The sequence below is a fragment of the Symphalangus syndactylus genome, chromosome X (genome assembly GCF_028878055.3).
Source record: "Symphalangus syndactylus isolate Jambi chromosome X, NHGRI_mSymSyn1-v2.1_pri, whole genome shotgun sequence".
NCBI lineage: Eukaryota > Metazoa > Chordata > Mammalia > Primates > Hylobatidae > Symphalangus > Symphalangus syndactylus.
Genome location: NC_072447.2, coordinates 162,578,601 through 162,601,621, shown reverse-complemented (window position 1 = coordinate 162,601,621; position 23,021 = coordinate 162,578,601).

Sequence of the window (23,021 nt, the reverse complement as noted above, 5' to 3'; positions counted from 1 at the left end):
TTTGAATATATTCCTTTTTCCACTACTACTCTCTTAGCGCTCCAAATGTCCAGTTGCATTTTCTACAGAAAGAGTGTTCAGATCTGCTCAATCAAAAGTATGGTTTAACTCTGTTAGCTGAATGCACAGATCAGAAAGAAGTTTCACAGAATTATTCTGTGTAGTTTATATTTGGAGACATTCCTTTTTCCACTATTACCCTCTTAGCGCTCCGAATCTCCACTTGCATTTTCTACAGAAAGGGTGTGTTAGAACGGCTCAATCAAAACTAAGGTTCAACTCTTTTAGTTGAACAAACAGAACAGAAAGAAGTTTCACACAATTCTTCTGTGTAGTTTTTATTTCTAGACATTCGTTTTCCCAATATAGGCCTCTTAGCACTCAGAATGTCCAATTGCAGTTTCTACAGAAAGAGTGTTTCAGAACGGCTCAATCAAAAGTAAGGTTCAACTCTGTTAGTTGAATGCACAGAACAGAAAGAAGTTTCATACAATGCTTCTGTGTAGTTTATATTTGAACATATTCTTTTTTCCACTATTACCCACTTAGCGCTACGAATGTCCAGTTGCATTTTCTACAGACAGAGTGTTTCAAAACTGCTCAATCAAAAGTATGGTTTAACTCTGTTACCTGAATGCTCAGATCAGAAAGAAGTTTCACAGAATGCTTCTGTGTAGTTTATATTTGAATATACTCCTTTTTCCACTACTACGCTCTTAGCGCTCCAAATGTCCAGTTGCATTTTCTACAGAAAGAGTGTTCAGATCTGCTCAACCAAAAGTATGGTTTAACTCTGTTAGCTGAATGCACAGATCAGAAAGAAGTTTCACAGAATGATTCTGTGTAGTTTATATTTGAAGACATTAATTTTTCCACTATTACCCTCTTAGCGCTCCGAATCTCCACTTGCATTTTCTACAAAAAGAGTGTTTCATAACTGCTCAATCAAAAATATGTTTTATCTCTGTTAACTGAATTTACAGATCAGAAATAAGTTTCACAGAATGCATCTGTGTAGTTTTTATTTGAAGATATTCTTTTTCCCAATGTAGGCCTCTTAGCGCTTAGCATGTCCAATTGCAGTTTCTACAGAAAGAGTGTTTCAGAACGGCTCAATCAAAAGTAAGGTTCAACTATGTTAGCTGAATGCACAGAACAGTAAGAGTTTTCACAGTATGCTACTGTGTAGTTTATATTTGAATATATTCCTTTTTCCACTATTACCCTCTTAGCGCTCCGAATGTCCGCTTGCATTTTCTACAGAAAGAGTGTTCAGAACTGCGCAATCAAAAGTATGGTTTAACTCTGTTAGCTTAATGAACATATCAGAAATAAGTTTCACACAATGCTTCTGTGTAGTTTTTATTTGAAGATATTAATTTTCCCAATAGAGGCCTCTTAGCGCTCAGAATGTCCAATTGCTGTTTCTACAGAAAGAGTGTTTCAGAACGGCTCAATCAAAAGTAAGGTTCAACTCTGTTAGTTGAATGCACAGAACAGAAAGAAGTTTCATACAATGCTTCTGTGTAGTTTATATTTGAACATTTTCTTTTTTCCACTATTACCCACTTAGCGCTACGAATGTCCAGTTGCATTTTCTACAGACAGAGTGTTTCAAAACTGCTCAATCAAAAGTATGGTTTAACTCCGTTAGCTGAATGCTCAGATTAGAAAGAAGTTTCACAGAATGCTTCTGTGTAGTTTATATTTGAATATATTCCTTTTTCCACTACTACTCTCTTAGCGCTCCAAATGTCCAGTTGCATTTTCTACAGAAAGAGTGTTCAGATCTGCTCAATCAAAAGTATTGTTTAACTCTCTTAGCTGAATGCACAGATCAGAAAGAAGTTTCACAGAATGATTCTGCGTAGGTTATATTTGGAGACATTCCTTTTTCCACTATTACCCTCTTAGCGCTCCGAATCTCCACTTGCATTTTCTACAGAAAGAGTGTTTCAGAACGGCTCAATCAAAACTAAGGTTCAACTCTTTTAGTTGAACAAACAGAACAGAAAGAAGTTTCACACAATTCTTCTGTGTAGTTTTTATTTGTAGACATTCTTTTTCCCAATATAGGCCTCTTAGCGCTCAGAATGTCCAATTGCAGTTTCTACAGAAAGAGTGTTTCAGAACGGCTCAATCAAAAGTAAGGTTCAACTCTGTTAGTTGAATGCACAGAACAGAAAGGAGTTTCATACAATGCTTCTGTGTAGTTTATATTTGAACATATTCTTTTTTCCACTATTACCCACTTAGCGCTACGAATGTCCAGTTGCATTTTCTACAGACAGAGTGTTTCAAAACTGCTCAATCAAAAGTATGGTTTAACTCTGTTAGCTGAATGCTCAGGTCAGAAAGAAGTTTCACCGAATGATTCTGTGTAGTTTATATTTGAGACATTCCTTTTTCCACTATTACCCTCTTAGCGCTCCGAATCTCCACTTGCATTTTCTACAAAAAGAGTGTTTCATAACTGCTCAATCAAAAATATGTTTTATCTCTGTTAACTGAATTTACAGATCAGAAATAAGTTTCACAGAATGCATCTGTGTAGTTTTTATTTGAAGATATTCTTTTTCCCAATGTAGGCCTCTTAGCGCTTAGCATGTCCAATTGCAGTTTCTACAGAAAGAGTGTTTCAGAACGGCTCAATCAAAAGTAAGGTTCAACTCTGTTAGCTGAATGCACAGAACAGTAAGATTTTTCACAGAATGCTACTGTGTAGTTTATATTTGAATATATTCCTTTTTCCACTATTACCCTCTTAGCGCTCCGAATGTCCACTTGCATTTTCTACAGAAAGAGTGTTTCAGAACGGCTCGATCAAAACTAAGGTTCAACACTTTTAGTTGAACAAACAGAACAGAAAGAAGTTTCACACAATTCTTCTGTGTAGTTTTTATTTGTAGACATTCTTTTTCCCAATGTAGGCCAATTAGCGCTTAGCATGTCCAATTGCAGTTTCTACAGAAAGAGTGTTTCAGAACGGCTCAATCAAAAGTAAGGTTCAACTCTGTTAGTTGAATGCACAGAACAGAAAGAATTTTCACAGAATGCTACTGTGTAGTTTATATTTGAATATATTCCTTTTTCCACTATTACCCTCTTAGCGCTCCGAATGTCCACTTGCATTTTCTACAGAAAGAGTGTTCAGAACTGCGCAATCAAAAGTATGGTTTAACTCTGTTAGCTTAATGAACATATCAGAAATAAGTTTCACACAATGCTTCTGTGTAGTTTTTATTTGAAGATATTATTTTTCCCAATAGAGGCCTCTTAGCGCTCAGAATGTCCAATTGCAGTTTCTGCAGAAAGAGTGTTTCAGAAAGGCTCAATCAAAAGTAAGGTTCAACTCTGTTAGTTGAATGCACAGAACAGAAAGAAGTTTCATACAATGCTTCTGTGTAGTTTATATTTGAACATATACTTTTTTCCACTATTACCCACTTAGCGCTACGAATGTCCAGTTGCATTTTCTACAGACAGAGTGTTTCCAAACTGCTCAATCAAAAGTATGGTTTAACTCTGTTAGCTGAATGCTCAGATCAGAAAGAAGTTTCACAGAATGCTTCTGTGTAGTTTATATTTGAATATATTCCTTTTTCCACTACTACTCTCTTAGCGCTCCAAATGTCCAGTTGCATTTTCTACAGAAAGAGTGTTCAGATCTGCTCAATCAAAAGTATGGTTTAACTCTGTTAGCTGAATGCACAGATCAGAAAGAAGTTTCACAGAATGATTCTGTGTAGTTTATATTTGGAGACATTCCTTTTTCCACTATTACCCTCTTAGCGCTCCGAATCTCCACTTGCATTTTCTACAGAAAGAGTGTTTCAGAACGGCTCAATCAAAACTAAGGTTCAACTCTTTTAGTTGAACAAACAGAACAGAAAGAAGTTTCACACAATTCTTCTGTGTAGTTTTTCTTTGTAGTCATTCTTTTTCCGAATATAGGCCTCTTAGCGCTCAGAATGTCCAATTGCAGTTTCTACAGAAAGAGTGTTTCAGAACGGCTCAATCAAAAGCACGGTTCAACTCTGTTAGTTGAATGCACAGAACAGAAAGAAGTTTCATACAATGCTTCTGTGTAGTTTATATTTGAACATATTCTTTTTTCCACTATTACCCACTTAGCGCTACGAATGTCCAGTTGCATTTTCTACAGACAGAGTGTTTCAAAACTGCTCAATCAAAAGTATGGTTTAACTCTGTTAGCTGAATGCTCAGATCAGAAAGAAGTTTCACAGAATGCTTCTGTGTAGTTTATATTTGAATATATTCCTTTTTCCACTACTACGCTCTTAGCGCTCCAATTGTCCAGTTGCATTTTCTACAGAAAGAGTGTTCAGATCTGCTCAATCAAAAGTGTGGTTTAACTCTGTTAGCTGAATGCACAGATCAGAAAGAAGTTTCACCGAATGATTCTGTGTAGTTTATATTTGAAGACATTCCTTTTTCCACAATTACCCACTTAGCGCTCCGAATCTCCACTTGCATTTTCTACAAAAAGAGTGTTTCATAACTGCTCAATCAAAAATATGTTTTATCTCTGTTAACTGAATTTTCAGATCAGAAATAAGTTTCACAGAATGCATCTGTGTAGTTTTTATTTGAAGATATTCTTTTTCCCAATGTAGTCCTCTTAGCGCTTAGCATGTCCAATTGCAGTTTCTACAGAAAGAGTGTTTCAGAACGGCTCAATCAAAAGTAAGGTTCAACTCTGTTAGTTGAATGCACAGAACAGAAAGAATTTTCACAGAATGCTACTGTGTAGTTTATATTTGAATATATTCCTTTTTCCACTATTACCCTCTTAGCGCTCCGAATGTCCACTTGCATTTTCTACAGAAAGAGTGTTCAGAACTGCGCAATCAAAAGTATGGTTTAACTCTGTTAGCTTAATGAACATATCAGAAATAAGTTTCACACAATGCTTCTGTGTAGTTTTTATTTGAAGATATTATTTTTCCCAATAGAGGCCTCTTAGCGCTCAGAATGTCCAATTGCAGTTTCTACAGAAAGAGTGTTTCAGAAAGGCTCAATCAAAAGTAAGGTTCAACTCTGTTAGTTGAATGCACAGAACAGAAAGAAGTTTCATACAATGCTTCTGTGTAGTTTATATTTGAACATATTCTTTTTTCCACTATTACCCACTTAGCGCTACGAATGTCCAGTTGCATTTTCTACAGACAGAGTGTTTCAAAACTGCTCAATCAAAAGTATGGTTTAAATCTGTTAGCTGAATGCTCAGATCAGAAAGAAGTTTCACAGAATGCTTCTGTGTAGTTTATATTTGAATATATTCCTTTTTCCACTACTACTCTCTTAGCGCTCCAAAGGTCCAGTTGCATTTTCTACAGAAAGAGTGTTCAGATCTGCTCAATCAAAAGTATGGTTTAACTCTGTTAGCTGAATGCACAGATCAGAAAGAAGTTTCACAGAATGATTCTGTGTAGTTTATATTTGGAGACATTCCTTTTTCCACTATTACCCTCTTAGCGCTCCGAATCTCCACTTGCATTTTCTACAGAAAGAGTGTTTCAGAACGGCTCAATCAAAACTAAGGTTCAACTCTTTTAGTTGAACAAACAGAACAGAAAGAAGTTTCACACAATTCTTCTGTGTAGTTTTTATTTGTAGACATTCTTTTTCCCAATATAGGCCTCTTAGCGCTCAGAATGTCCAATTGCAGTTTCTACAGAAAGAGTGTTTCAGAACGGCTCAATCAAAAGTAAGGTTCAACTCTGTTAGTTGAATGCACAGAACAGAAAGAAGTTTCATACAATGCTTCTGTGTAGTTTATATTTGAACATATTCTTTTTTCCACTATTACCCACTTAGCGCTACGAATGTCCAGTTGCATTTTCTACAGACAGAGTGTTTCAAAACTGCTCAATCAAAAGTATGGTTTAACTCTGTTAGCTGAATGCTCAGATCAGAAAGAAGTTTCACAGAATGCTTCTGTGTAGTTTATATTTGAATATATTCCTTTTTCCACTACTACGCTCTTAGCGCTCCAAATGTCCAGTTGCATTTTCTACAGAAAGAGTGTTCAGATCTGCTCAATCAAAAGTATGGTTTAACTCTGTTAGCTGAATGCACAGATCAGAAAGAAGTTTCACCGAATGATTCTGTGTAGTTTATATTTGAAGACATTCCTTTTTCCACTATTGCCCTCTTAGCGCTCCGAATCTCCACTTGCATTTTCTACAAAAAGAGTGTTTCATAACTGCTCAATCAAAAATATGTTTTATCTCTGTTAACTGAATTTACAGATCAGAAATAAGTTTCACAGAATGCATCTGTGTAGTTTTTATTTGAAGATATTCTTTTTCCCAATGTAGGCCTCTTAGCGCTTAGCATGTCCAATTGCAGTTTCTACAGAAAGAGTGTTTCAGAACGGCTCAATCAAAAGTAAGGTTCAACTCTGTTAGTTGAATGCACAGAACAGAAAGAATTTTCACAGAATGCTACTGTGTAGTTTATATTTGAATATATTCCTTTTTCCACTATTACCCTCTTAGCGCTCCGAATGTCCACTTGCATTTTCTACAGAAAGAGTGTTCAGAACTGCGCAATCAAAAGTATGGTTTAACTCTGTTAGCTTAATGAACATATCAGAAATAAGTTTCACACAATGCTTCTGTGTAGTTTTTATTAGAAGATATTATTTTTCCCAATAGAGGCCTCTTAGCGCTCAGAATGTCCAACTGCAGTTTCTACAGAAAGAGTGTTTCAGAAAGGCTCAATCAAAAGTAAGGTTCAACTCTGTTAGTTGAATGCACAGAACAGAAAGAAGTTTCATACAATGCTTCTGTGTAGTTTATATTTGAACATATTTTTTTTCCACTATTACCCACTTAGCGCTACGAATGTCCAGTTGCATTTTCTACAGACAGAGTGTTTCAAAACTGCTCAATCAAAAGTATGGTTTAACTCTGTTAGCTGAATGCTCAGATCAGAAAGAAGTTTCACAGAATGCTTCTGTGTAGTTTATATTTGAATATATTCCTTTTTCCACTACTACTCTCTTAGCGCTCCAAATGTCCAGTTGCATTTTCTACAGAAAGAGTGTTCAGATCTGCTGAATCAAAAGTATGGTTTAACTCTGTTAGCTGAATGCACAGATCAGAAATAAGTTTCACAGAATGATTCTGTGTAGTTTGTATTTGGAGACATTCCTTTTTCCACTATTACCCCCTTAGCGCTCCGAATCTCCACTTGCATTTTCTACAGAAAGAGTGTTTCAGAACGGCTCAATCAAAACTAAGGTTCAACTCTTTTAGTTGAACAAACAGAAAAGAAAGAAGTTTCACAGAATTCTTCTGTGTAGTTTTTATTTGTAGACATTCTTTTTCCCAATATAGGCCTCTTAGCGCTCAGAATGTCCAATTGCAGTTTCTACAGAAGGAGTGTTTCAGAAAGGCTCAATCAAAAGTAAGGTTCAACTCTGTTAGTTGAATGCACAGAACAGAAAGAAGTTTCATACAATGCTTCTGTGTAGTTTATATTTGAACATATTCTTTTTTCCACTATTACCCAATTAGCGCTACGAATGTCCAGTTGCATTTTCTACAGACAGAGTGTTTCAAAACTGCTCAATCAAAAGTATGGTTTAACTCTGTTAGCTGAATGCTCAGATCAGAAAGAAGTTTCACAGAATGCTTCTGTGTAGTTTATATTTGAATATATTCCTTTTTCCACTACTACGCTCTTAGCGCTCCAAATGTCCAGTTGCATTTTCTACAGAAAGAGTGTTCATATCTGCTCAATCAAAAGTGTGGTTTAACTCTGTTAGCTGAATGCACAGATCAGAAAGAAGTTTCACCAAATGATTCAGTGTAGTTCATATTTGAAGACATTACTTTTTCCACTATTACCCTCTTAGCGCTCCGAATCTCCACTTGCATTTTCTACAAAAAGAGTGTTTCATAACTGCTCAATCAAAAATATGTTTTATCTCTGTTAACTGAATTTACAGATCAGAAATAAGTTTCACAGAATGCATCTGTGTAGTTTTTATTTGAAGATATTCTTTTTCCCAATGTAGGCCTCTTAGCGCTTAGCATGTCCAATTGCAGTTTCTACAGAAAGAGTGTTTCAGAACGGCTCAATCAAAAGTAAGGTTCAACTCTGTTAGTTGAATGCACAGAACAGAAAGAATTTTCACAGAATGCTACTGTGTAGTTTATATTTGAATATATTCCTTTTTCCACTATTACGCTATTAGCGCTCCGAATGTCCACTTGCATTTTCTACAGAAAGAGTGTTCAGAACTGCGCAATCAAAAGTATGGTTTAACTCTGTTAGCTTAATGAACATATCAGAAATAAGTTTCACACAATGCTTCTGTGTAGTTTTTATTTGAAGATATTATTTTTCCCAATATAGGCCTCTTACCGCTCAGAATGTCCAATTGCAGTTTCTACAGAAAGAGTGTCTCAGAAAGGCTCAATCAAAAGTAAGGTTCAACTCTGTTAGTTGAATGCACAGAACAGAAAGAAGTTTCATACAATGCTTCTGTGTAGTTTATATTTGAACATATTGTTTTTTCCACTATTACCCACTTAGCGCTACGAATGTCCAGTTGCATTTTCTACAGACAGAGTGTTTCAAAACTGCTCAATCAAAAGTATGGTTTAACTCTGTTAGCTGAATGCTCAGATCAGAAAGAAGTTTCACAGAATGCTTCTGTGTAGTTTATATTTGAATATATTCCTTTTTCCACTACTACTCTCTTAGCGCTCCAAATGTCAAGTTGCATTTTCTACAGAAAGAGTGTTCAGATCTGCTCAATCAAAGTATGGTTTAACTCTGTTAGCTGAATGCACAGATCAGAAAGAAGTTTCACAGAATGATTTTGTGTAGTTTATATTTGGAGACATTCCTTTTTCCACTATTACCCTCTTAGCGCTCCGAATCTCCACTTGCATTTTCTACAGAAAGTGTGTTTCAGAACGGCTCAATCAAAACTAAGGTTCAACTCTTTTAGTTGAACAAACAGAACAGAAAGAAGTTTCACACAATTCTTCTGTGTAGTTTTTATTTGTAGACATTCATTTTCCCAATATAGGCCTCTTAGCGCTCAGAATGTCCAATTGCAGTTTCCACAGAAAGAGTGTTTCAGAACAGCTCAATCAAAAGTAAGGTTCAACTCTGTTAGTTGAATGCACAGAACAGAAAGAAGTTTCATACAATGCTTCTGTGTAGTTTATATTTGAACATATTCTTTTTTCCACTATTACCCACTTAGCGCTACGAATGTCCAGTTGCATTTTCTACAGACAGAGTGTTTCAAAACTGCTCAATCAAAAGTATGGTTTAACTCTGTTAGCTGAATGCTCAGATCAGAAAGAAGTTTCACAGAATGCTTCTGTGTAGTTTATATTTGAATATATTCCTTTTTCCACTACTACGCTCTTAGCGCTCCAAATGTCCAGTTGCATTTTCTACAGAAAGAGTGTTCAGATCTGCTCAATCAAAAGTATGGTTTAACTCTGTTAGCAGAATGCACAGATCAGAAAGAAGTTTCACCGAATGATTCTGTGTAGTTTATATTTGAAGACATTCCTTTTTCCACTATTACCCTCTTAGCGCTCCGAATCTCCACTTGCATTTTCTACAAAAAGAGTGTTTCATAACTGCTCAATCAAAAATATGTTTTATCTCTGTTAACTGAATTTACAGATCAGGAATAAGTTTCACAGAATGCATCTGTGTAGTTTTTATTTGAAGATATTCTTTTTCCCAATGTAGGCCTCTTAGCGCTTAGCATGTCCAATTGCAGTTTCTACAGAAAGAGTGTTTCAGAACGGCTCAATCAAAAGTAAGGTTCAACCCTGTTAGTTGAATGCACAGAACAGAAAGAATTTTCACAGAATGCTACTGTGTAATTTATATTTGAATATATTCCTTTTTCCACTATTACCCTCTTAGTGCTCCGAATGTCCACTTGCATTTTCTACAGAAAGAGTGTTCAGAACTGCGCAATCAAAAGTATGGTTTAACTCTGTTAGCTTAATGAACATATCAGAAATAAGTTTCACACAATGCTTCTGTGTAGTTTTTATTTGAAGATATTATTTTTCCCAATAGAGGCCTCTTAGCGCTCAGAATGTCCAATTGCAGTTTCTACAGAAAGAGTGTTTCAGAAAGGCTCAATCAAAAGTAAGGTTCAACTCTGTTAGTTGAATGCACAGAACAGAAAGAAGTTTCATACAATGCTTCTGTGTAGTTTATATTTGAACATATTCTTTTTTCCACTATTACCCACTTAGCGCTACGAATGTCCAGTTGCATTTTCTACAGACAGAGTGTTTCAAAACTGCTCAATCAAAAGTATGGTTTAACTCTGTTAGCTGAATGCTCAGATCAGAAAGAAGTTTCACAGAATGATTCTGTGCAGTTTATATTTGGAGACATTCCTTTTTCCACTATTACCCTCTTAGCGCTGCGAATCTCCACTTGCAATTTCTACAGAAAGAGTGTTTCAGAACGGCTCAATCAAAACTAAGGTTCAACTCTTTTAGTTGAACAAACAGAACAGAAAGAAGTTTCACACAATTCTTCTGTGTAGTTTTTATTTGTAGACATTCTTTTTCCCAATATAGGCCTCTTAGCTCTCAGAATGTCCAATTGCAGTTTCTACAGAAAGAGTGTTTCAGAACGGCTCAATCAAAAGTAAGGTTCAACTCTGTTAGTTGAATGCACAGAACAGAAAGAAGTTTCATACAATGCTTCTGTGTAGTTTATATTTGAACATATTCTTTTTTCCACTATTACCCACTTAGCGCTACGAATGTCCAGTTGCATTTTCTACAGACAGAGTGTTTCAAAACTGCTCAATCAAAAGTATGGTTTAACTCTGTTAGCTGAATGCTCAGATCAGAAAGAAGTTTCACAGAATGCTTCTGTGTAGTTTATATTTGAATATATTCCTTTTTCCACTACTACGCTGTTAGCGCTCCAAATGTCCAGTTGCATTTTCTACAGAAAGAGTGTTCAGATCTGCTCAATCAAAAGTATGGTTTAACTCTGTTAGCTGAATGCACAGATCAGAAAGAAGTTTCACCGAATGATTCTGTGTAGTTTATATTTGAAGACATTCCTTTTTCCACTATTACCCTCTTAGCGCTCCGACTCTCCACTTGCATTTTCTACAAAAAGAGTGTTTCATAACTGCTCAATCAAAAATATGTTTCATCTCTGTTAACTGAATTTACAGATCAGAAATAAGTTTCACAGAATGCATCTGTTTAGTTTTTATTTGAAGATATTCTTTTTCCCAATGTAGGCCTCTTAGCGCTTAGCATGTCCAATTGCATTTTCTACAGTAAGAGTGTTTCAGAACGGCTCAATCAAAAGTAAGGTTCAACTCTGTTAGTTGAATGCACAGAACAGAAAGAATTTTCACAGAATGCTACTGTGTAGTTTATATTTGAATATATTCCTTTTTCCACTCTTACCCTCTTAGCGCTCCGAATGTCCACTTGCATTTTCTACAGAAAGAGTGTTCAGAACTGCGCAATCAAAAGTATGGTTTAACTCTGTTAGCTTAATGAACATATCAGAAATAAGTTTCACACAATGCATCTGTGTAGTTTTTATTTGAAGATATTATTTTTCCCAATAGAGGCCTCTTAGCGCTCAGAATGTCCAATTGCAGTTTCTACAGAAAGAGTGTTTCAGAAAGGCTCAATCAAAAGTAAGGTTCAACTCTGTTAGTTGAATGCACAGAACAGAAAGAAGTTTCATACAATGCTTCTGTGTAGTTTATATTTGAACATATTCTTTTTTCCACTATTACCCACTTAGCGCTACGAATGTCCAGTTGCATTTTCTACAGACAGAGTGTTTCAAAACTGCTCAATCAAAAGTATGGTTTAACTCTGTTAGCTGAATGCTCAGATCAGAAAGAAGTTTCACAGAATGCTTCTGTGTAGTTTATATTTGAATATATTCCTTTTTCCACTACTACTCTCTTAGCGCTCCAAATGTCCAGTTGCATTTTCTACAGAAAGAGAGTTCAGATCTGCTCAATCAAAGTATGGTTTAACTCTGTTAGCTGAATGCACAGATCAGAAAGAAGTTTCACAGAATGATTCTGTGTAGTTTATATTTGGAGACATTCCTTTTTCCACTATTACCCTCTTAGCGCTCCGAATCTCCACTTGCATTTTCTACAGAAAGAGTGTTTCATAACGGCTCAATCAAAACTAAGGTTCAACACTTTTAGTTGAACAAACGGAACAGAGAGAAGTTTCACACAATTCTTCTGTGTAGTTTTTATTTGTAGACATTCTTTTTCCCAATATAGACCTCTTAGCGCTCAGAATGTCCAATTGCAGTTTCTATAGAAAGAGTGTTTCAGAACGGCTCAATCAAAAGTAAGGTTCAACTCTGTTAGTTGAATGCACAGAACAGAAAGAAGTTTCATACAATGCTTCTGTGTAGTTTATATTTGAACATATTCTTTTTTCCACTATTACCCACTTAGCGCTACGAATGTCCAGTTGCATTTTCTACAGACAGAGTGTTTCAAAACTGCTCAATCAAAAGTATGGTTTAACTCTGTTAGCTGAATTCTCAGATCAGAAAGAAGTTTCACAGAATGCTTCTGTGTAGTTTATATTTGTATATATTCCTTTTTCCACTACTACGCTCTTAGCGCTCCAAATGTCCAGTTGCATTTTCTACATAAAGAGTGTTCAGATCTTCTCAATCAAAAGTGTCGTTTAACTCTGTTAGCTGAATGCACAGATCAGAAAGAAATTTCACCGAATGATTCTGTGTAGTTTATATTTGAAGACATTCCTTTTTCCACTATTACCCTCTTAGCGCTCCGAATCTCCACTTGCATTTTCTACAAAAAGAGTGTTTCATAACTGCTCAATCAAAAATATGTTTTATCTCTGTTAACTGAATTTACAGATCAGAAATAAGTTTCACAGAATGCATCTGTGTAGTTTTTATTTGAAGATATTCTTTTTCCCAATGTAGCCCTCTTAGCGCTTAGCATTTCCAATTGCATTTTCTACAGAAAGAGTGTTTCAGAACGGCTCAATCAAAATTAAGGTTCAACTCTGTTAGTTGAATGCACAGAACAGAAAGTATTTTCACAGAATGCTACTGTGTAGTTTATATTTGAATATATTCCTTTTTCCACTATTACCCTCTTAGCGCTCCGAATGTCCACTTGCATTTTCTACAGAAAGAGTGTTCAGAACTGCGCAATCAAAAGTATGGTTTAACTCTGTTAGCTTAATGAACATATCAGAAATAAGTTTCACACAATGCTTCTGTGTAGTTTTTATTTGAAGATATTATTTTTCCCAATAGAGGCCTCTTAGCGCTCAGAATGTCCAATTGCAGTTTCTACAGAAAGAGTGTTTCAGAAAGGCTCAATCAAAAGTAAGGTTCAACTCTGTTAGTTGAATGCACAGAACAGAAAGAAGTTTCATACAATGCTTCTGTGTAGTTTATATTTGAACATATTCTTTTTTCCACTATTACCCACTTAGCGCTACGAATGTCCAGTTTCATTTTCAACAGACAGAGTGTTTCAAAACTGCTCAATCAAAAGTATGGTTTAACTCTGTTAGCTGAATGCACAGATCAGAAAGAAGTTTCACAGAATGCTTCTGTGTAGTTTATATTTGAATATATTCCTTTTTCCACTACTACTCTCTTAGCGCTCCAAATGTCCAGTTGCATTTCCTACAGAAAGAGTGTTCAGATCTGCTGAATCAAAAGTATGGTTTAACTCCGTTAGCTGAATGCACAGATCAGAAAGAAGTTTCACAGAATGATTCTGTGTAGTTTGTATTTGGAGACATTCCTTTTTCCACTATTACCGCCTTAGCGCTCCGAATCTCCACTTGCATTTTCTACAGAAAGAGTGTTTCATAACGGCTCAATCAAAACTAAGGTTCAACACTTTTAGTTGAACAAACGGAACAGAGAGAAGTTTCACACAATTCTTCTGTGTAGTTTTTATTTGTAGACATTCTTTTTCCCAATATAGACCTCTTAGCGCTCAGAATGTCCAATTGCAGTTTCTATAGAAAGAGTGTTTCAGAACGGCTCAATCAAAAGTAAGGTTCAACTCTGTTAGTTGAATGCACAGAACAGAAAGAAGTTTCATACAATGCTTCTGTGTAGTTTATATTTGAACATATTCTTTTTTCCACTATTACCCACTTAGCGCTACGAATGTCCAGTTGCATTTTCTACAGACAGAGTGTTTCAAAACTGCTCAATCAAAAGTATGGTTTAACTCTGTTAGCTGAATGCTCAGATCAGAAAGAAGTTTCACAGAATGCTTCTGTGTAGTTTATATTTGTATATATTCCTTTTTCCACTACTACGCTCTTAGCGCTCCAAATGTCCAGTTGCATTTTCTACATAAAGAGTGTTCAGATCTTCTCAATCAAAAGTGTGGTTTAACTCTGTTAGCTGAATGCACAGATCAGAAAGAAATTTCACCGAATGATTCTGTGTAGTTTATATTTGAAGACATTCCTTTTTCCACTATTACCCTCTTAGCCCTCCGAATCTCCACTTGCATTTTCTACAAAAAGAGTGTTTCATAACTGCTCAATCAAAAATATGTTTTATCTCTGTTAACTGAATTTACAGATCAGAAATAAGTTTCACAGAATGCATCTGTGTAGTTTTTATTTGAAGATATTCTTTTTCCCAATGTAGGCCTCTTAGCGCTTAGCATGTCCAATTGCATTTTCTACAGAAAGAGTGTTTCAGAACGGCTCAATCAAAATTAAGGTTCAACTCTGTTAGTTGAATGCACAGAACAGAAAGTATTTTCACAGAATGCTACTGTGTAGTTTATATTTGAATATATTCCTTTTTCCACTATTACCCTCTTAGCGCTCCGAATGTCCACTTGCATTTTCTACAGAAAGAGTGTTCAGAACTGCGCAATCAAAAGTATGGTTTAACTCTGTTAGCTTAATGAACATATCAGAAATAAGTTTCACACAATGCTTCTGTGTAGTTTTTATTTGAAGATATTATTTTTCCGAATAGAGGCCTCTTAGCGCTCAGAATGTCCAATTGCAGTTTCTACAGAAAGAGTGTTTCAGAAAGGCTCAATCAAAAGTAAGGTTCAACTCTGTTAGTTGAATGCACAGAACAGAAAGAAGTTTCATACAATGCTTCTGTGTAGTTTATATTTGAACATATTCTTTTTTCCACTATTACCCACTTAGCGCTACGAATGTCCAGTTGCATTTTCTACAGACAGAGTGTTTCAAAACTGCTCAATCAAAAGTATGGTTTAACTCTGTTAGCTGAATGCGCAGATCAGAAAGAAGTTTCACAGAATGCTTCTGTGTAGTTTATATTTGAATATATTCCTTTTTCCACTACTACGCTCTTAGCGCTCAAAATGTCCAGTTGCATTTTCTACAGAAAGAGTGTTCAGATCTGCTCAATCAAAAGTATGGTTTAACTCTGTTAGCTGAATGCACAGATCAGAAAGAAGTTTCACCGAATGATTCTGTGTAGTTTATATTTGAAGACATTCCTTTTTCCACTATTACCCTCTTAGCGCTCTGAATCTCTACTTGCATTTTCTACAAAAAGAGTGTTTCATAACTGCTCAATCAAAAATATGTTTTATCTCTGTTAACTGAATTTACAGATCAGAAATAAGTTTCACAGAATGCATCTGTGTAGTTTTTATTTGAAGATATTCTTTTTCCCAATGTAGGCCTCCTAGCGCTTAGCATGTCCAATTGCAGTTTCTACAGAAAGAGTGTTTCAGAACGGCTCAATCAAATGTAAGGTTCAACTCTGTTAGTTGAATGCACAGAACAGAAAGAATTTTCACAGAATGCTACTGTGCAGTTTATATTTGAATATATTACTTTTTCCACTATTACCCTCTTAACGCTCCGAATGTCCACTTGCATTTTCTACAGAAAGAGTGTTCAGAACTGCGCAATCAAAAGTATGGTTTAACTCTGTTAGCTTAATGAACATATCAGAAATAAGTTTCACACAATGCTTCTGTGTAGTTTTTATTTGAAGATATTATTTTTCCAATATAGGCCTCCTAGCGCTCAGAACGTCCAATTGCAGTTTCTACAGAAAGAGTGTTTCAGAAAGGCTCAATCAGAAGTAAGGTTCAACTCTGTTAGTTGAATTCACAGAACAGAAAGAAGTTTCATACAATGCTTCTGTGTAGTTTATATTTGAACATATTCTTTTTTCCACTATTACCCACTTAGCGCTACGAATGTCCAGTTGCATTTTCTACAGACAGAGTGTTTCAAAACTGCTCAATCAAAAGTATGGTTTAACTCTGTTAGCTGAATGCTCAGATCAGAAAGAAGTTTCACAGAATGCTTCTGTGTAGTTTATATTTTAATATATTGTTTTTCCACTACTACGCTCTTAGCGCTCCAAATGTCCAGTTGCATTTTCTACAGAAAGAGTGTTCAGATCTGCTCAATCAAAAGTATGGTTTAACTCTGTTAGCTGAATGCACAGATCAGAAAGAAGTTTCACCGAATGATTCCGTGTAGTTTATATTTGAAGACATTCCTTTTTCCACTATTACCCTCTTAGCGCTCCGAATCTCCACTTGCATTTTCTACAAAAAGAGTGTTTCATAACTGCTCAATCAAAAATATGTTTTATCTCTGTTAACTGAATTTACAGATCAGAAATAAGTTTCACAGAATGCATCTGTGTAGTTTTTATTTGAAGATATTCTTTTTCCCAATGTAGGCCTCTTAGCGCTTAGCATGTCCAATTGCAGTTTCTACAGAAAGAGTGTTTCAGAACGGCTCAATCAAAAGTAAGGTTCAACTCTGTTAGTTGAATGCACAGAACAGAAAGTCTTTTCACAGAATGCTACTGTGTAGTTTATTTTTGAATATATTCCTTTTTCCACTATTACCCTCTTAGCGCTCCTAATGTCCACTTGCATTTTCTACAGAAAGAGTGTTCAGAACTGCGCAATCAAAAGTATGGTTTAACTCTGTTAGCTTAATGAACATATCAGAAATAAGTTTCACACAATGCTTCTGTGTACTTTTTATTTGAAGATATTATTTTTCCCAATATAGGCCTCTTAGCGCTCAGAATGTCCAATTGCAGTTTCTACAGAAAGAGTGTTTCAGAAAGGCTCAATCAAAAGTAAGGTTCAACTCTGTTAGTTGAATGCACAGAACAGAAAGAAGTTTCATACAATGCTTCTGTGTAGTTTATATTTGAACATATTCTTTTTTCCACTATTACCCACTTAGCGCTACGAATGTCCAGTTGCATTTTCAACAGACAGAGTGTTTCAAAACTGCTCAATCAAAAGTATGGTTTAACTCTGTTAGCTGAATGCTCAGATCAGAAAGTAGTTTCACAGAATGCTTCTGTGTAGTTTATATTTGAATATATTCCTTTTTCCACTACTACTCTCTTAGCGCTCCAAATGTCCAGTTGCATTTTCTACAGAAAGAGTGTTCAGATCTGCTCAATCAAAAGTATGGTTTAATTCTGTTAGCTGAATACACTGATCAGAAAGAAGTTTCACAGAATGATTCTGTGTAGTTTATATTTGGAGACATTCCTTTTTCCACTATTACCCTCTTAGCGCTCCGAATCTCCACTTGCGTTTTCTACAGAAAGATTGTTTCAGAACGGCTCAATCAAAACTAAGGTTCAACTCTTTTTGTTGAACAAACAGAACAGAAAGAAGTTTCACACAATTCTTCTGTGTAGTTTTTATTTGTAGACATTCTTTTTCCCAATATAGGCCTCTTAGCGCTCAGAATGTCCAATTGCAGTTTCTACAGAAAGAGTGTTTCAGAACGGCTCAATCAAAAGTAAGGTTCAACTCTGTTAGTTGAATGCACAGAACAGAAAGAAGTTTCATACAATGCTTCTGTGTAGTTTATATTTGAACATATTCTTTTTTCCACTATTACCCACTTAGCGCTACGAATGTCCAGTTGCATTTTCTACAGACAGAGTGTTTCAAAACTGCTCAATCAAAAGTATGGTTTAAATCTGTTAGCTGAATGCTCAGATGAGAAAGAAGTTTCACAGAATGCTTCTGTGTAGTTTATATTTGAATATATTCCTTTTTCCACTACTACGCTCTTAGCGCTCCAAATGTCCAGTTGCATTTTCTACAGAAAGAGTGTTCAGATCTGCTCAATCAAAAGTATGGTTTAACTCTGTTAGCTGAATGCACAGATCAGAAAGAAGTTTCACCGAATGATTCTGTGTAGTTTATATTTGAAGACATTCCTTTTTCCACTATTACCCTCTTAGCGCTCCGAATCTCCACTTGCATTTTCTACAAAAAGAGTGTTTCATAACTGCTCAATCAAAAATATGTTTTATCTCTGTTAACTGAATTTACAGATCAGAAATAAGTTTCACAGAATGCATCTGTGTAGTTTTTATTTGAAGATATTCTTTTTCCCAATGTAGGCCTCTTAGCGCTTAGAATGTCCAATTGCAGTTTCTACAGAAAGAGTGTTTCAGAACGGCTCAATCAAAAGTAAGGTTCAACTCTGTTAGTTGAATGCACAGAACAGAAAGAATTTTCACAGAATGCTACTGTGTAGTTTATATTTGAATATATTCCTTTTTCCACTATTACCCTCTTAGCGCTCCGAATGTCCACTTGCATTTTCTACAGAAAGAGTGTTCAGAACTGCGCAATCCAAAGTATGGTTTAACTCTGTTAGCTTAATGAACATGTCAGAAATAAGTTTCACACAATGCTTCTGTGTAGTTTTTATTTGAAGGTATTATTTTTCCCAATAGAGGCCTCTTAGCGCTCAGAATGTCCAATTGCAGTTTCTACAGAAAGAGTGTTTCAGAAAGGCTCAATCAAAAGTAAGGTTCAACTCTGTTAGTTGAATGCACAGAACAGAAAGAAGTTTCATACAATGCTTCTGTGTAGTTTATATTTGAACATATTCTTTTTTCCACTATTACCCACTTAGCGCTACGAATGTCCAGTTGCATTTTCTACAGACAGAGTGTTTCAAAACTGCTCAATCAAAAGTATGGTTTAACTCTGTTAGCTGAATGCTCAGATCAGAAAGAAGTTTCACAGAATGCTTCTGTGTAGTTTATATTTGAATATATTCCTTTTTCCACTACTACTCTCTTAGCGCTCCAAATGTCCAGTAGCATTTTCTACAGAAAGAGTGTTCAGATCTGCTCAATCAAAAGTATGGTTTAACTCTGTTAGCTGAATTCACAGATCAGAAAGAAGTTTCACAGAATGATTCTGTGTAGTTTATATTTGGAGACATTCCTTTTTCCACTATTACCCTCTTAGCGCTCCGAATCTCCACTTGCGTTTTCTACAGAAAGAGTGTTTCAGAACGGCTCAATCAAAACTAAGGTTCAACTCTTTTAGTTGAACAAACAGAACAGAAAGAAGTTTCACACAATTCTTCTGTGTAGTTTTTATTTGTAGACATTCTTTTTCCCAATATAGGCCTCTTAGCGCTCAGAATGTCCAATTGCAGTTTCTACAGAAAGAGTGTTTCAGAAAGGCTCAATCAAAAGTAAGGGTCAACTCTGTTAGTTGAATGCACAGAACAGAAAGAAGTTTCATACAATGCTTCTGTGTAGTTTATATTTGAACATATTCTTTTTTCCACTATTACCCACTTAGCGCTACGAATGTCCAGTTGCATTTTCTACAGACAGAGTGTTTCAAAACTGCTCAATCAAAAGTATGGTTTAACTCTGTTAGCTGAATGCGCAGATCAGAAAGAAGTTTCACAGAATGCTTCTGTGTAGTTTATATTTGAATATATTCCTTTTTCCACTACTACGCTCTTAGCGCTCAAAACGTCCAGTTGCATTTTCTACAGAAAGAGTGTTCAGATCTGCTCAATCAAAAGTATGGTTTAACTCTGTTAGCTGAATGCACAGATCAGAAAGAAGTTTCACCGAATGATTCTGTGTAGTTTATATTTGAAGACATTCCTTTTTCCACTATTACCCTCTTAGCGCTCTGAATCTCTACTTGCATTTTCTACAAAAAGAGTGTTTCATAACTGCTCAATCAAAAATATGTTTTATCTCTGTTAACTGAATTTACAGATCAGAAATAAGTTTCACAGAATGCATCTGTGTAGTTTTTATTTGAAGATATTCTTTTTCCCAATGTAGGCCTCCTAGCGCTTAGCATGTCCAATTGCAGTTTCTACAGAAAGAGTGTTTCAGAACGGCTCAATCAAAAGTAAGGTTCAACTCTGTTAGTTGAATGCACAGAACAGAAAGAATTTTCACAGAATGCTACTGTGCAGTTTATATTTGTATATATTACTTTTTCCACTATTACCCTCTTAACGCTCCGAATGTCCACTTGCATTTTCTACAGAAAGAGTGTTCAGAACTGCGCAAACAAAAGTATGGTTTAACTCTGTTAGCTTAATGAACATATCAGAAATAAGTTTCACACAATGCTTCTGTGTAGTTTTTATTTGAAGATATTATTTTTCCAATATAGGCCTCTTAGCGCTCAGAATGTCCAATTGCAGTTTCTACAGAAAGAGTGTTTCAGAAAGGCTCAATCAAAAGTAAGGTTCAACTCTGTTAGTTGAATGCACAGAACAGAAAGAAGTTTCATACAATGCTTCTGTGTAGTTTATATTTGAACATATTCTTTTTTCCACTATTACCCACTTAGCGCTACGAATGTCCAGTTGCATTTTCTACAGACAGAGTGTTTCAAAACTGCTCAATCAAAAGTATGGTTTAACTCTGTTAGCTGAATGCTCAGATCAGAAAGAAGTTTCACAGGATGCTTCTGTGTAGTTTATATTTGAATATATTCCTTTTTCCACTACTACGCTCTTAGCGCTCCAAATGTCCAGTTGCATTTTCTACAGAAAGAGTGTTCAGATCTGCTCAATCAAAAGTATGGTTTAACTCTGTTAGCTGAATGCACAGATCAGAAAGAAGTTTCACCGAATGATTCTGTGTAGTTTATATTTGAAGACATTCCTTTTTCCACTATTACCCGCTTAGCGCTCCGAATATCCACTTGCATTTTCTACAAAAAGAGTGTTTCATAACTGCTCAATCAAAAATATGTTTTATCTCTGTTAAGTGAATTTACAGATCAGAAGTAAGTTTCACAGAATGCATCTGTGTAGTTTTTATTTGAAGATATTCTTTTTCCTAATGTAGGCCTCTTAGCGCTTAGCATGTCCAATTGCAGTTTCTACAGAAAGAGTGTTTCAGAACGGCTCAATCAAAAGTAAGGTTCAACTCTGTTAGTTGAATGCACAGAACAGAAAGAATTTTCACAGAATGCTACTGTGTAGTTTATATTTGAATATATTCCTTTTTCCATTATTACCCTCTTAGCGCTCCGAATGTCCACTTGCATTTTCTACAGAAAGAGTGTTCAGAACTGCGCAATCCAAAGTATGGTTTAACTCTGTTAGCTTAATGAACATGTCAGAAATAAGTTTCACACAATGCTTCTGTGTAGTTTTTATTTGAAGATATTATTTTTCCCAATAGAGGCCTCTTAGCGCTCAGAATGTCCAATTGCAGTTTCTACAGAAAGAGTGTTTCAGAAAGGCTCAATCAAAAGTAAGGTTCAACTCTGTTAGTTGAATGCACAGAACAGAAAGAAGTTTCATACAATGCTTCTGTGTAGTTTATATTTGAACATATTCTTTTTTCCACTATTACCCACTTAGCGCTACGAATGTCCAGTTGCATTTTCTACAGACAGAGTGTTTCAAAACTGCTCAATCAAAAGTATGGTTTAACTCTGTTAGCTGAATGCTCAGAACAGAAAGAAGTTTCACAGAATGCTTCTGTGTAGTTTATATTTGAATATATTCCTTTTTCCACTACTACTCTCTTAGCGCTCCAAATGTCCAGTTGCATTTTCTACAGAAAGAGAGTTCTGATCTGCTCAATCAAAAGTATGGTTTAAATCTGTTAGCTGAATGCACAGATCAGAAAGATGTTTCACAAATGATTCTGTGTAGTTTATATTTGGAGACATTCCTTTTTCCACTATTACCCTCTTAGCGCTCCGAATCTCCACTTGCATTTTCTACAGAAAGAGTGTTTCAGAACGGCTCAATGAAAACTAAGTTTCAACTCTTTTAGTTGAACAAACAGAACAGAAAGTAGTTTCACACAATTCTTCTGTGTAGTTTTTATTTGTAGACATTCTTTTTCCCAATATAGGCCTCTTAGCGCTCAGAATGTCCAATTGCAGTTTCTACAGAAAGAGTGTTTCAGAAAGGCTCAATCAAAAGTAAGGTTCAACTCTGTTAGTTGAATGCACAGAACAGAAAGAAGTTTCATACAATGCTTCTGTGTAGTTTATATTTGAACATATTCTTTTTTCCACTATTACCCACTTAGCGCTACGAATGTCCAGTTGCATTTTCTACAGACAGAGTGTTTCAAAACTGCTCAATCAAAAGTATGGTTTAACTCTGTTAGCTGAATGCTCAGATCAGAAAGAAGTTTCACAGAATGCTTCTGTGTAGTTTATATTTGAATATATTCCTTTTTCCACTACTACGCTCTTAGCGCTCCAAATGTCCAGTTGCATTTTCTACAGAAAGAGTGTTCAGATCTGCTTAATCAAAAGTATGGTTTAACTCTGTTAGCTGAATGCACAGATCAGAAAGAAGTTTCACCGAATGATTCTGTGTAGTTTATATTTGAAGACATTCCTTTTTCCACTATTACCCGCTTAGCGCTCCGAATCTCCACTTGCATTTTCTACAAAAAGAGTGTTTCATAACTGCTCAATCAAAAATATGTTTTATCTCTGTTAAGTGAATTTACAGATCAGAAGTAAGTTTCACAGAATGCATCTGTGTAGTTTTTATTTGAAGATATTCTTTTTCCCAATGTAGGCCTATTAGCGCTTAGCATGTCCAATTGCAGTTTCTACAGAAAGAGTGTTTCAGAACGGCTCAATCAAAAGTAAGGTTCAACTCTGTTAGTTGAATGCACAGAACAGAAAGAATTTTAACAGAATG